Source organism: Tamandua tetradactyla, chromosome 21 (assembly GCF_023851605.1).
Source record: "Tamandua tetradactyla isolate mTamTet1 chromosome 21, mTamTet1.pri, whole genome shotgun sequence".
NCBI lineage: Eukaryota > Metazoa > Chordata > Mammalia > Pilosa > Myrmecophagidae > Tamandua > Tamandua tetradactyla.
In genome coordinates, this window is record NC_135347.1 from 25093365 (window position 1) to 25107165 (window position 13801).

The following is a 13801-nucleotide window of genomic DNA, read 5'->3' on the forward strand; positions in this document are numbered from 1 at the left end:
TGTTTCAATCCAACTCAACTTCGAGACCAAAAACACACCAAGCAGAAAATTATCCATGCGTTTTAATTAGGGATGCAGAAACAAAGGAAAGAATCTTCTCATTGGCAGCCTGTTGAGAAATGCAAGTCTACACTCCATGCTAAAAAGCAAAAAAGCCAGGAACGCTAAGGGATGGTGTGTATACCGTTCAGAGTCTCGTGAGCTTGGTTACAAGGGTGTCTCGTATGAGTTGGTTACCACAGTCATTAGGAGGGGAGAGTTTTAATGTTTTGATGCTGCGCGCTGGTCGTGCAGGCAGCTACGTGCGCAAGGCTCCACCCTTTATTCTAAGGGAGGGGGTTCCCACCTCTGGGTTGCCACAATATGTATGCATGGAAGCTGAAAATTTTGTAAAAATTGAGTTGTAAAAAGAGTCTATATATGGTATTTAGTATTCAATATTTTTATATTTAATGATTTTAATATTTACACGTTCATTTTTTAACTAATTATTGTTCTATCATTTAGTATTTTATTTAGCAACACAACACATGTTTTCTTCTAAGGTAAATTCGGAGCTCTATAATTTCACCCATTATTTTGGCATCATCCAAGCCTCTATGTTTTTCAGTTTTGCTTATTTGTTTTTGTGAGGGAAATAAAGTAGATTCATCATGAGTTATACATCATTACATATAAATAAATACTTTCAATCAATTCCTATCTTGTATGTCGCCCCCCACATTATTTTCTCAATGTTTTGAAAGATGGAAGGAACTAGATTCAGATGAGATGAGAGTAGAAAGAACTTGTGCACTGATCAAAATATAATTTATTTTGTTAAGTATGACAATATAAATATGCATCCTAATCTGTTTTCATCATTGAACCCCAGAGGTATACAGCATTTTTAATTCTGGTGATGTGCTTGATAGTAACAAATTAAGTTCTGGATTTAATCATGGTTTATGTACTTCTGAGGAAAACACTTCTGAAATTGTATTCCCAGACATTTCTCCACAAGCAGCTATGCATACATTTATACTCTGATTTTACTTGCAAAAATATAATTTACTATTTACAAACAATTCTACATTTCTTCCTTTTAAATTCTTCTAACCTATTCTCATTTATTATACGAAATCCCATATTATAATAGCATGTAAATGTCTGCCATGTATCATGTACTCTTTAGAATCTCACTTGATCCTCGTTATATCCTTACATGTAGAGTAAAAGGTTTAGGAGGCGAAAGGGTGAGAATGAAGGACCGTAGATCGGGAAATTTAAAGCGGGCGGGTTTATTCCTGCGCTCCCACGATAAGCTCACCAAATCCAAGACGGAGGGAGGTGAGTCAGCGCCTGGGTGATGGCATGGGCAGTTTTTAAGCAAGGGGGTCAGGTGACATCCGGTAGGGGAGGTTCTCCGGAAGTCAGGTGTCCGGAAGGGGTAGTTCCGGAAGTCATGCTATCCGGAAGGAGCTGTTCCGGCAGTCATGTTGGGAGGGGCAACACGGCCACCGCAGCTGCAGTTACAGTGCCCGTCACGGTTCTCCCAATCTAACATAGAGTACTGCCATATTACAAATTATGATATTGAGACATAGAGAAGCAAAGTTAGATAGATGCTATGTCTCACAGACAGTAAATGGAAGAACTGGAATTCTGATACCCTGTTCTATGTGACTTAAAAGCCTCTACTAAGATGTTTCTTAAGTCTGTTGTGTTTCTATCTGAATTTGGTGAAAAATTGAAAGTAAATCATCTAATCTACTTTGATTTTACAAAGCATATTTCTAAACATTTAAAGTTAATTTGACAGAAAGAAAGCCTACGTATGATCTAATGGATGGGGTGAGCTGATTTAATTGATACAAGTTGTTTTATTTTTTATTTATTTGTATAATTTACATACAACAAAGAAAGCTTATTTTGTAAACCTCAGTGTTTTATTTTTGCCAGCTCTTGGCTGAAAGGTTTTGAAAGTGAGCAAACCCTGGGTTACTTAAGTGATGCATTTCATTATAAACTGAATAAAACCTTTTGGAATACAATATGGTTTTAGATATTCCTATTTTATTAATTGCTGTCACATTATTACATGTTATAAATCATATGACTTTCTCACATGAAATACAGAGTGAAGCACTCTGTTAAATAAAATTGTTCCAAAGTGTCAGTGATGCTTGATAAGCGATGATTTTAAATTTGTGGAGACATGAGTTACTTTTAACCAGATAATTCTTGCATGTCATTTGTTTTGTCTGTTTACAATTTCTCATAGAATAATTTTAATGAAGTTATAATTTAATGTTCACATTCTTATTTTTTCTATTATTGAGTCCATGAAACAATGTATTTCAACTAAAATAATATCCAGTATAAGATTTACCAGTATATACTTTGCAGCATAATAAGTACAGATTATTGGAATAAAATTAATTATTTATATTTTAATTCAGAATAATGGCATTGGTTAAAAGTTTTTAAATACTTTTTAATATTTGGACATAATTTATATACACATGCCTATAAATATGTCTATATGTGCATCTATGTTTATGAATATATGCATTCATAAGCATGTATGTGTGTGTCTCTATGCATGCATATGCATATATACACAGATATACATATATTCATACCTACCTTCGAATGCCTGGGAGAGTCACTATTTGAGTAATCATTATTGCCCCAAAAGAGGGTTTTATGTTAGAAATAGAATACTTTTGATTTTAAATGTATTTTTATCTAGCTATCTCATTAACAGTTGCTGAGGGGTGCTGCTTTTGTAGATAGGCCTGAGGAAGAAAAATGCTAATTAATGAATAAGCAGAATGGCATCTTCACCTCCAACACCAGAGTTCAGTGATTTTTGTTTAGGAATCTTGAATGAGGGCATGATGGTTTCATTTTCAGATCATCACCCTTGTTCAAACCATGGGTATTTTTCAAATTTACATGCCCCTATTAAAAAGAGAAGGTCAGAAAGAGAATGACCATTAACGTGATTTTTAAGGAAACTAATAATTGTAATGAGGAGTATTTTCTGATATTGGTAATTAAAGAGTAAGATCAACCAGTGCTTTTTTATTCCAGTTGTTGAAATTGCCTGTTGAAAAAAGTAATAATTCCAAACAAGAGAGGTCTTTATATTTCTGTTCATAGGAACTTGTTAAGAATGGATCCCTCTCTAACCTTTTCATAATATAAATAAATGAAAGTCCATTTAAACCACATTTAAATGATATTATTTTCTATGTGCTATATGTGACTGTATTTACAATTAAATGAAGCTCATGCATAAAAATACTTAACATCAGCATGAAAATTGGATTTTAAAATAACACTTGATATTTCATTTCAGACACTAGAAAGAAAACATCTTAGATTGAAATCCTGATCTTAGTAGAATGCTGAATCTGAGCTATCACTTCTTACAAAAGCAATTATTGAAAAATTATCATTTGAAAGTAATTATGCCTTAATTATTTATGTCGCAACCATGATTACTTCTACCTATGGATTGCAAACATTTCTTTACATTAGAATAGCATCACTTAGAAAAACGTACTCAGTCATTAACTTAGAAAAGCGACAAATTTAATTGAGATTATGGTAAGTAAATAACCATCTCTATCATTCAAGATCATTTGCCCCTACCTATATAGTCCCCATTATGTATAAGCAAGGCCAGTAACCAGCCTGGTTTTTATGACTGCATAACTACATAACTCAAAAGTAAAATAGGGTTTCCTTTCCTTCTGTTTTATGAATGTATTTTTTTCTAAATTTATAGTTCAATTTTGTTGAAAGTAGTAAATTTTCTCCAAAAGGAACAATTCAGGCTAAACTGTTTTATTGATGATATAGAAACCACTTAAGCCAGTGTCCCATTCCTAGAAATGCATAGTATATAAGACAAGTAGAGTTCACTCTTTTATTTATGCACAACAGTGCCTCAATGTCAAGAGAAGATAAATAATTAATAGAGAACAATGTTTTCTGCATATCATATATCTAGTATTAACATCTAATACAAGATTCTGGTTCAGTGATAGACATTGGCCGTTACTATAGGAAAGGTCAATCCTTAACCACATTTTATTCATAAACACCAAGGATAAGATGGGGAGATTCAATCAGAGGATCCTTACCAGGGGCCTTTCTGTATGTGCTAAATTCCAGAAACAAGGTATAGCAGTTGGCATGCCTTGAAAACACCATTTTCAATACTTTCTTAAATGCCTGCCAGGCACAATATCGATTCCTACAATCATTCTGGCACACAGGAAATATCTAATCTTAACTTGTGTAACAAAAGGCCTGGAAAGAAAGGAGGGAGGAAGGAGTTAATAAGGAAGGGAAGTGGGAAGGAAGACAGGAAGGCAAGGAGGGAAGGAGGAGGGAAAAAGGAAGACTGATCTATTATATTTATCCTGAATACCTGTCAGGTATTTTGTCATCTTTCAATTTGTCTCCCCTCATCTTTCATCTGTTGAACTATGAACAATATTGTGCTGGTTTGAATTGGTTGTGTAGCCCAGAAAAGTCAAATTCTTTAATCCTCATTCAATATTGCTGAGTGGGAACTTTCTGATGGAGATGTAGTCCACCAAATTGTGGGTGGCAACCTTGGATTAGATGGTTTCCATGGAGATATGTCTCCACACATTCAGAGTGGGGTTGCTTACTGGAGCCCTTTAAGAGGGAACCATTTTGGAAAAAGCTTTAGAGCCACCAGAACCGACAGAGCCAACAGAATGGAGCCCTGGGGAAGTTGTTGAAGACTCCTGGAGAGAAAGCTAACAGATGTCTCCATAAGCCTTTCCAGCTGAAAGAAAAACCCCAAACATCATCGGCCTTCTTGAACCAAGGTATCCTTCCCTGGATGCCTTAATTTGGACACTCTTATAGCCTTGCCTTAATTTGGACATTTTCATGGCCTTAGAATTATAACCTTACAACTTTATAAATTCCACCTTTTAAAAGCTGTTACATTTCTGGTATATTGCATTCTGGCAGCCTGCAAATAAATATTTTCATAATTAGGCTAGTATTTTACCCACTAATTCACATATTAATTCTGCAATATTCATCTTATTTTTAAGTTTAGTTGGCAGTAAGTAAAGAGGGTAATAATCAAATCAAATCCACTTTCCTAACTACATAGTTTGACTTTTTTTGTATGCTTTATGGCAGGGACACATTTAATTCTTTTTCCATATAACTATCCCATTATTGCAGCACCATTTGTTGATTTTTTTTTTTTTTTTTTGCATGGGTAGGCATAAGGAATTGAACCCGGGTCTCCAGCACTGCAGGCAAGAACTCTACCTGTTGAACCACTGCGGCCCACCCCATTTGTTGATGTTTTTCAAGGTAAGAAAGGGAGTTCATGGGTCAGGAATTAAACCCAGGTCTCCTACATGGCAGGTGAGAATTCTACCACTTAACTACCCTTGTACCCTCCATACTTTGACGTTAGATATGATTAGTGTCCATTTAGTTTCTTTGCATGATAAATTCATTTATTTTAATTTCCTTTATGTTCTTAGGCATAATTGTTTCAGCCAATATTCCCCAAATTCTTCAAGTCCCAAATGCCTGGATCATCAAGGAGAATAGAGGAAAATACCCAGGGTACAACCTCTACATTCCAGGCTTTAAGTATCAAAATTCTTAAGTAACACAGAAGTCTCTAGATATCCATGTCTGTCTTTATAGTTTTATGAATACCTTTGAAGAAAAGAGTAAAGTCTTTCTCTGAGATGAGCTGAAACTCCTGCACAAAAGACTGAGCAGTTATCATGGGCAGCTATTTTGGGATTCTCAATCATTATACTGCATGTTTTACTGTTGCCTTACTACTGAATTTCATCCAGTCTTTGATTCTTTAAGAAAAAATTATGTCACAGTGATTATGAACAGAACACCAACTTGGGAAAATAATTTTTATTTGACTTATAGAGTATGTCATAATTTCAAACTCAAGAAACCTCAAGTTTTATGGACTCATAGACTTTAGGGTGTTAAGAAATCTTGAGGATTGTAAAGCATATTGTTTCTCAAATTATGCTCTTTGGAAAGCTTTATTATCTGAGACTGTTAAAATCCAAGGGTAGCAAACATAATTGCCAGACTAGTTACAAGGGTGAGTGGATCTGGAAAAATATTATATGAGAGTCAGAGAATATGGTAATCTTGAAAATATATTCTCCTTTATCTCTGTTACTTTCTTTAAAAGGGGTGGCTAATGAACTTCCCAAAAACAAGCAAGTAAACAACAAACAAAAATTCAACAAATGGTGCTGTGATATCGGGATACTCACATGGAAAAAGAATGAAATGTGACCCCCTCCATATAAGAAAAAGGGGGGGGGGTATATTCAGTCCTCTCTGTTGTCATGCTAGAATGTATATCCAATATTGCCAGCTAATATTTTTAAAAGAAAATGAGTATTTCAAATTTATTTGAAATCTCCTAAATTTCAAATATCAGCAAATACATTTCTAAAGAACATGTATCTGAGGCAAATTCAGTAAACTGGCTATCAATTTGTGAGCTCCTGTTATTAATGTTCCACAAAATAATGATTTGTAATTAAATATGCTTTAGAAAGTTTCATATAAACAAAGTAAAATGTTTTATTCTTTGCTCTAGGACTTCACAGAATCTATAATGTTTGTATGGCATTGTAAATCTTAAGAAGGAGTTTGCTGTGGAGAATTCAGGAGGCTAGCACTTCTGAGACCATTTTGGAACCATCAAACTTTATTCAACATTTACTGATTTGCAACTACAGAAAAATCACTGATATTTTCCACTTTTCCAAAAATGATAAAAATGCGTCTGAGAAGCTTACAGTCAAATAGGAGGGACATATGTCTTAAGGGAGACTCTTAATATAATTCAGTAAATGTTAAAATGGTGTTACGCACTTACCTGTTTTTTGCCAGGAAGCTGGGATATTACTTCTTGTGAGTGTTAATCTGTAGGTATACTATGGCCTATCGTTTCTCATATAAAGAATTCTCTGTATTTTTTTCTAAGCTCACCAAGAATTATTCTCATACAGTTTTTCTATTAAGATAGATAACTAGCCTAACCAATTTACTTACCAATTATGAATCTCAATTGTAAATTAATAGGTGAAAACACCTATTAATTTTATTAGGCTTTAAATATCAGTCTCTTGTGACTTTGTTACTAAAAGTTAGCCAACTCGATTCTGGCCATATCTGTAATAATGGCAAGATTAAATTTCTGGAGCATCATTGGGATCAAAAACCTAAATTTTAGTGAATTGATCAAGTTAGTTTCTACTTGTTGGGACACTGATAAGCTACATAGCCAGAAGTAGCAAAATTTTTGTGAACTCTTTCTTTGAACACTCTTTAAATATACATTAAGTCCTAGTACAAGGGAATAAAAGGATAAATGGGAATTAGGATATTTTGAGTTCATCATAGTTGCCTATTTGTTAGTATATTCAATTCTTTATAAATGCTTGGAAGATCTGTAATTATAACGTAAGTGGGAATGTGTGAATATGAAGTGATTAAACGTTAACAAATACAAGCTTTTGGAAATTCAAGCAATTGCTATTATGGAAGAGTAAAGTCTTCAACAGTAGTAAAAAAGAAAATTTAAAAGATAAATACTGTACAGAAAATGCTATTTTGGTATTCCAAATTGGACGTATGGAAATGGAATTATTTTATACGGTCAAAAGTAAATACATAGAGCGAATGAGTAAACACCCAATTTCTTCTTAATATCTTTCCCAGTGAAAATGTGTCTATAAAAACTAAACCTTCCAATGCCATCCTTAATTAACTGCAAGGCAAATATTACAGCTTAATCCTATGTGCTTTGTTAGAGTTTGTTGTATTGCATGAACTCCTAAAAAGTCATTATCTCTCTAAATTTACATTTAAAATTTATTCATTTGCAAACAAATTATAAAATGACCATTTTATGCCAAGACAATTTTTAAGAATTAAAAAAAAAAATGTAACAGTTAAAAAAAAAAAAAGGGTTAAAAACCAAAACTGGGTGGTGCTACAGTACCTCAGTGGCAGAATTCTTGCCTGCCATGCCGGAGACAGGGTTTCAATTTCTGGTGCCTGCCCATGCAAAAAAAAGAAAAAAGAAAAAAAAGTTAAGCAGGTGTTCCCTCAATGAAGAAAGATAAAACCTTCCAAACAGCTAGAGGACAAGAAAGCTTCCCACCATTATTCCAGAATATATTGGCATATAAAACTGGCCATATATTTCATTAAACGAAAAGCAGTGTCACCTAATGTAGGCCTTTATAAACCATCTTGATATTTGGACAGTGGAAAGCTCTGGATGCTTTCCATTGATCTCTGAGATGCACCTAAATTTAAATGTCAAAGAAAAAGAAGACCAGAAGATAGAATAAGAAAAATGGCCAAAAATAGAAGGATGTGATATTGTTGAAGGCAAGAATCTACAGGGACTATGGAAGATTGAGCAATGCTAACAAACATGGCCAGAATTCGAATAAGGTAAAGATAGAAATACTAAAATAAGTGGTAAGATTCATAGTAACCTGGATTAGAGTAGTTTCTGTAGACCTAGACTTAGAAACCAATAAGGTATGAGAATAAATGTAAGGCTGAAAATTAGAAACAAAACCTTGTAAATATATATATATGTATATATATATTTTGTTTTTGAGGAATATGTGGAATGAAAGGAAATTTTTAAAAAGTGTGTTTTCTTGTCAGAAACGAATGACAAGAGATTATGAGACAGACACACACACAGAGAGAATGAGTTGTGAGGCTCAGGTTATGGCTTCCAGTTTCTTACTTCTAAAGGCAGTACTAACCTGAGAGCAACCTTGTTAGTGGGGAATAAGCAATTTGGAATTGTGGGCCAAGCAATGTGGGTTTGGCTGTCAGCTAAATACGTAAAATCTGTCGTCTAGCTCTGGCGACCTTAAGCTCAAGTAGAATTTGTACACATTCCACCTAAGAAAAAGAAGCTCTCAGTCTAAGAGAAAACAATGGGGACTTAGCCCTTCTTGTTGGGAGAAGGGAGATTCCAGGGACAAGCTCTGTCATTGTGCAGGCAATAAAAAGCAAGTGCTCAGGGTCGTGTTCAGACTCTCTGGTTCCTCCTACCACAGACAGAATAGAGATTTGTCAACAAGGGACATAAAAGAACGGATAAAGAGAAAATATTTAAATGTCAAAGAAGAAAATACTTTGAAGGAATTATAGAGAAGACAGTGATGGCAGGGTAAGTAGAGGCATGCAGAAGCTTCAATGAGGTAGATAAATCTATTTGGGGTTCATGTGTGAGAGATAAAAGGAAAGAGGAACATGTGCAGAAAATGAAAAATCTTCTTTAGTATTACAAAAAAAAAGCAGAGTTAAAATTTCAAGGCGAATTTATGTTTATGGAGATAGATGGATGAAATTGAAGTAGAGAAAGCAAAACTCACTTGAGGTAAAGTTCTTACTTGAAATAGAGACTTTGGAAAATCAAATAATTGATAAGTTTGATTACTGAGTCAGTCATTCACAAAGAGATTGAGTTAACAAGGATGAAGTTAAGATTTGATTTGAAGACAATCAGATGCTAAATAAATGATGGATAGTGACTGTTGGAGAATAAATCATGTCCCCAGAAAGACATGTTTAGGTCTTAACCCCTGGTCTTATCGGTATGAAATCATTTACAATGGGATCTTCGAAATCCCATTAAGATGAGGCCAAATTAAATCAGGGTGAGCCTTGATATAATGTGACTGGAGTCTTTATAAGAGGAGAGAAAATCTAGACAGAGATTCAGATGACTGAGTAGGAAAAGTAAAAGCCAGAAGAGGAAACACAAATTTCCATGTGACAGAGACAGTGATTGAGCTACCACCAAAATGGAGAAAGTATGACATACCAAAAACTTAATTTTGGGTTTCTAGCTCCAGCTCTGGGAGATCATAAATTCCTGTTGTTTAGACCATTCATTCTGTGATGTTTTTTATAGCAGCCTTGGAAAACTAAGATGTGACTAAGAACTAAAGTAATAACCACAAAACAATAGTAAGACTGTCAAATGTGAGAGATATTAGAGAATAAACATCTCCCTCTTGATAAGGCTATAAGAGAGTAGCATCCTCAGGAGGGAAAAGGCCATTTACAATTATTATTTTTTTCTATCTTGAACCAAGTTATGATTAAGGCAAAGCATTGGAGGGGCAAATGTCAAGAGACAAATATCAATAGACTGAGAATGTAAAGTAACTTGTTGGAAGCATAAACAGCATAGGGATGGAACTAGGATAGGGATAGAATAGCGACCAAAGATAGCAAGGATATGGTCAATTGTACTGTTAAGTTGCCAGGAGTTTTTAAAAGTAATTTATTCTCAGTGGAACTTACATCTCAAGATACCCAGACCTGCAGAGGTCCTGGTGGCTGGAAATCTGGACTGGTTGCTAGACAAGTTGCATCAGAACCAACAGTTTGTATATTAAAGATACTGATATGTCAGCTACGTTTCAAGGTTACCGAAGCAGAATCATTAGTATTAGGACTAGGAAATGTATATTAAAAATATATTCCAATTGACACAATGACCTGGTAGCAACATGTTCTTTTTTACATTAAGGTTTGAAGAATCTTGTTCTAGATGCTCTGTAGTTTAGGCAGAGATTATCAGACCAGACTTTATACATGGAGACAGGCTAGAGTATATTAATGGGACAGACTGTCTTATTTGCATGTTGTTTCCTAGCCACCATGCATTTTAAATGAGATACAATCAAATGTAACTAGGATTTATTTTGCTGTGAGTGCTTCTGATGCTTTGAGGCAAAGTAAAGCATTGGTAAAAAAAAAGAAAAAAAAATTACATAAAACTTTTTTTTTGTAGTTAAGGCTATTATATCATTGGCATGATTACAGCAGTATAATAAAGTTGAAGCTAAGTTATTTTTGTTTTGGCACACATTCACTATTTATAGCCTTTGAGATATGGACTGTTTAAAAAAGTTAGATCTCTATGCTATTAATTTCAGCCTGATATGTTCTCCCAAACTATGTTTCTAATGAAAATGAACCAAAGGGTCAGTTTGCCTAGAGTTTTCCTTAATTGCTCGTCATAGGGTCTGTAGTTATATTCATAATTGCTCATAAGCAACGGATTAAAGCCCAAAGAATATAGTGAGAACACGGAGAGAAAAGAAAAGTAAAACATGCAAAGAAAAAAGATTTATCAAAATGATCCAACATTTATTTTAGCATTAAACATATAATCTATGCTTTTCCCAGCCTTGAACCAGACGGATAATTGCATTCATTTTAAGATAATATTTTCTATGAAGTTCTGTGATTAAATGTTATATATCTTTGCTCATATGTCTAGATAATATTAACTGTTGTATTATTCATCGCACTGGTGACAATGCTAAAAAGTAGTGAGGTTAAATTGACAGCCTTGGGTCAACAGAAAAACTATTAATAAAATTCACCTTTCCTGACCCCTATTCTAGAATCCTGCATCGCACTTCACTCTTCAGATTCTCTATGGATGGACAGGTATTATGTTCAATCATTTGAAATCTATTTTGAAGGTAAGGGATGCAGAAGTGCCAATAGATAGTTCACATTCACCTAAAGAAAGCAGAATGAAAGGGGATAAATAATCAAATGATGTCCCAAAATATCTTGATGTTTAAAAACTTAATATTACAAGATAAAATGTATGTTAAAGATTGAAATATGATATTTTACAATTCCTGTTTGAATTTTAGGCCATATCTGCAATTCAGCAGTTTAACTGAATTAAAAACTGATGAGAATTGAAATATAATTTTCAACTGAGCAGAGACCATTTACATGGGAATTCTAATTTACCTAATATAGGATAGAAAGAAGGTGAACCAGATGTTGTAATCACATCACCACATAGACTATTTCTAAATTTGAAACAGAAAGTTAGGTTCTATTGTAAAATGACGTTTCAGTTCAAGTTTGATTTGTTTAGTTTGTTGTTTGCAAAACAAATATATGTCAGAGTAAGTTAATAATATTTAATTAAAATGATCAGATTCTTGGTTTTTCTTTTTTATTGCAGTGGTTGGTTTTCTTTTTCCGACACATTTAGGGGGAACTGAGTAGCTGAGCCCTAAGAGAAATGGATTAGGAAAGACCATCTTCCTCCAGTACATGTGGTTACTGGGCATTACATTCTTGAAATGCTTCCGTCAGTGTGGTTAATGGTTATTACTCTAAGTTCCCTGATTTCCTCTCTTTTGCCCAGCTGTTCCAGGAAAGCTTGAATGTCCCCATAATCCAGAAAATAGAGCAGGTTCTCAGGACTCTGTTACTGCAGGGGACTTTCACAACCCTATACCACACTGCAGCCTGTATCCATCTGAAGATCGGGTCCCTGTCCTAGGAATGGGACTATCTACACCCCCAGGTGTCTGGGACTGAATGGTAATGTTTAAATAAGGGCAAAGTGGACAGATGTTTTGCAGAGGAATGTTTGGTTCCCTGAGACCCAGAGGGGAGGTTTGGGACTTCAGCAACTTGCGCTCCTTTCTCATGTTGCATCTGTATGTTTTGCTACCTAAACACAGGATAAAACAGCCCCAAGCCCAAGCTCAGAGGGAGTGAACGTCAATATCTTAGACAAGGGTGATCAGTGGTTACCAAGAAAAACAGACTACGAGAATGATGTTCGCAAATTTTCTTCAGTTTTGTCTGTACCTGGGATTTAATAGGGCTCCCAAATATTAAATGATATTCAATGTCTTTCCACCCTGTGGATGAGAAATCAAGGTTAATTTCTATTTAGTTTAGGATATTTTATCCATTTCTTGAACCAAGTGCTATGGAATACATTTCTACTTACCGCATGCCTTTGTTCTGCTTTTAAGAGGAACGTGATCATTATTGAAAATTTGGAACATATCAAAAATTAAGGCTACAAGGAAAAAATAAATATTTTGGATTAGGCTGCTATATTACTTTAATGCATGTACTTCAGTGCTATTTTCTTTGATTATAAATTCCAATTGTACCCCCATAAGACATGTGATCGATTAGTTACTCCATCTTTCCCACAGTCTGGCATTAAAGTTTTCTAAGTCTTAGTTTTGACTCTTGATCTGATTCTCTTCACTGTAATTATTATTTTTGTTTGAGATTTTAGTTACAAAGTGGGAAAAATAGAGACATGGAACTAATTAGAAGACATCACTCTAAACTCTTTTAAACTTTCAATTTATTTTGTTAAATGTTTTTTCTAATTTCTAACAACTTGCTTTCTTTTCTTTTTTCTTCTATTATTTTCTCTTTCTTTCTTTTATTTGTTTTCACTTAGAAAGTCTAAATGCTGTTCATACTTTGCATAAAATCTTGCCTTCTTATTGCTGGGGGAAGGCCCAACTCTTGGGACTTCCCCTATCCTCTCCCACATTCTCTATTGTGTGCAAATGTTTCAGTTTATTTCCATTCCACAGCCTGAGGTGAGGTGTTAGGTCTAATGGAGCAGCTTGACCTTACCATAGTCGAAAAGGGAAACCTGGACCAAGCAGCCCCACCTGCATATCAGGATAGGAACTCTCACTGACAGGGCCACCTCTCCCTGAGGTTGTATAAACACCCCCCCATCAGGCAGTGCAGATCTGCGTCTCCTCTCCATGCAAAGTAGGGTTTACAGAACTGCCAGGCATCCATCCTAAACTGAGCAATTATCTTCCCCAGGAGACAGGCAGCAAAGCAAACTTTTCCTTTGTTCTTTGGATCCTTTGTGCTGATAACTAATAAAGTGGTCATT

The 13801-nt window shown here is 34.7% G+C and overlaps 1 long non-coding RNA gene across 1 annotated transcript; it reads left to right on the forward strand.

Annotated features, from left to right (window-relative positions):
* The first annotated feature begins 1469 nt into the window (after positions 1-1469).
* On the forward strand, positions 1470-11711 carry LOC143665312 (uncharacterized). Its single transcript, XR_013166868.1, has 4 exons — positions 1470-1814; positions 5268-5361; positions 6644-6974; positions 11508-11711. It is a non-coding gene; the product is annotated as an uncharacterized LOC143665312 (long non-coding RNA).
* Positions 11712-13801: the final 2090 nt, after the last annotated feature.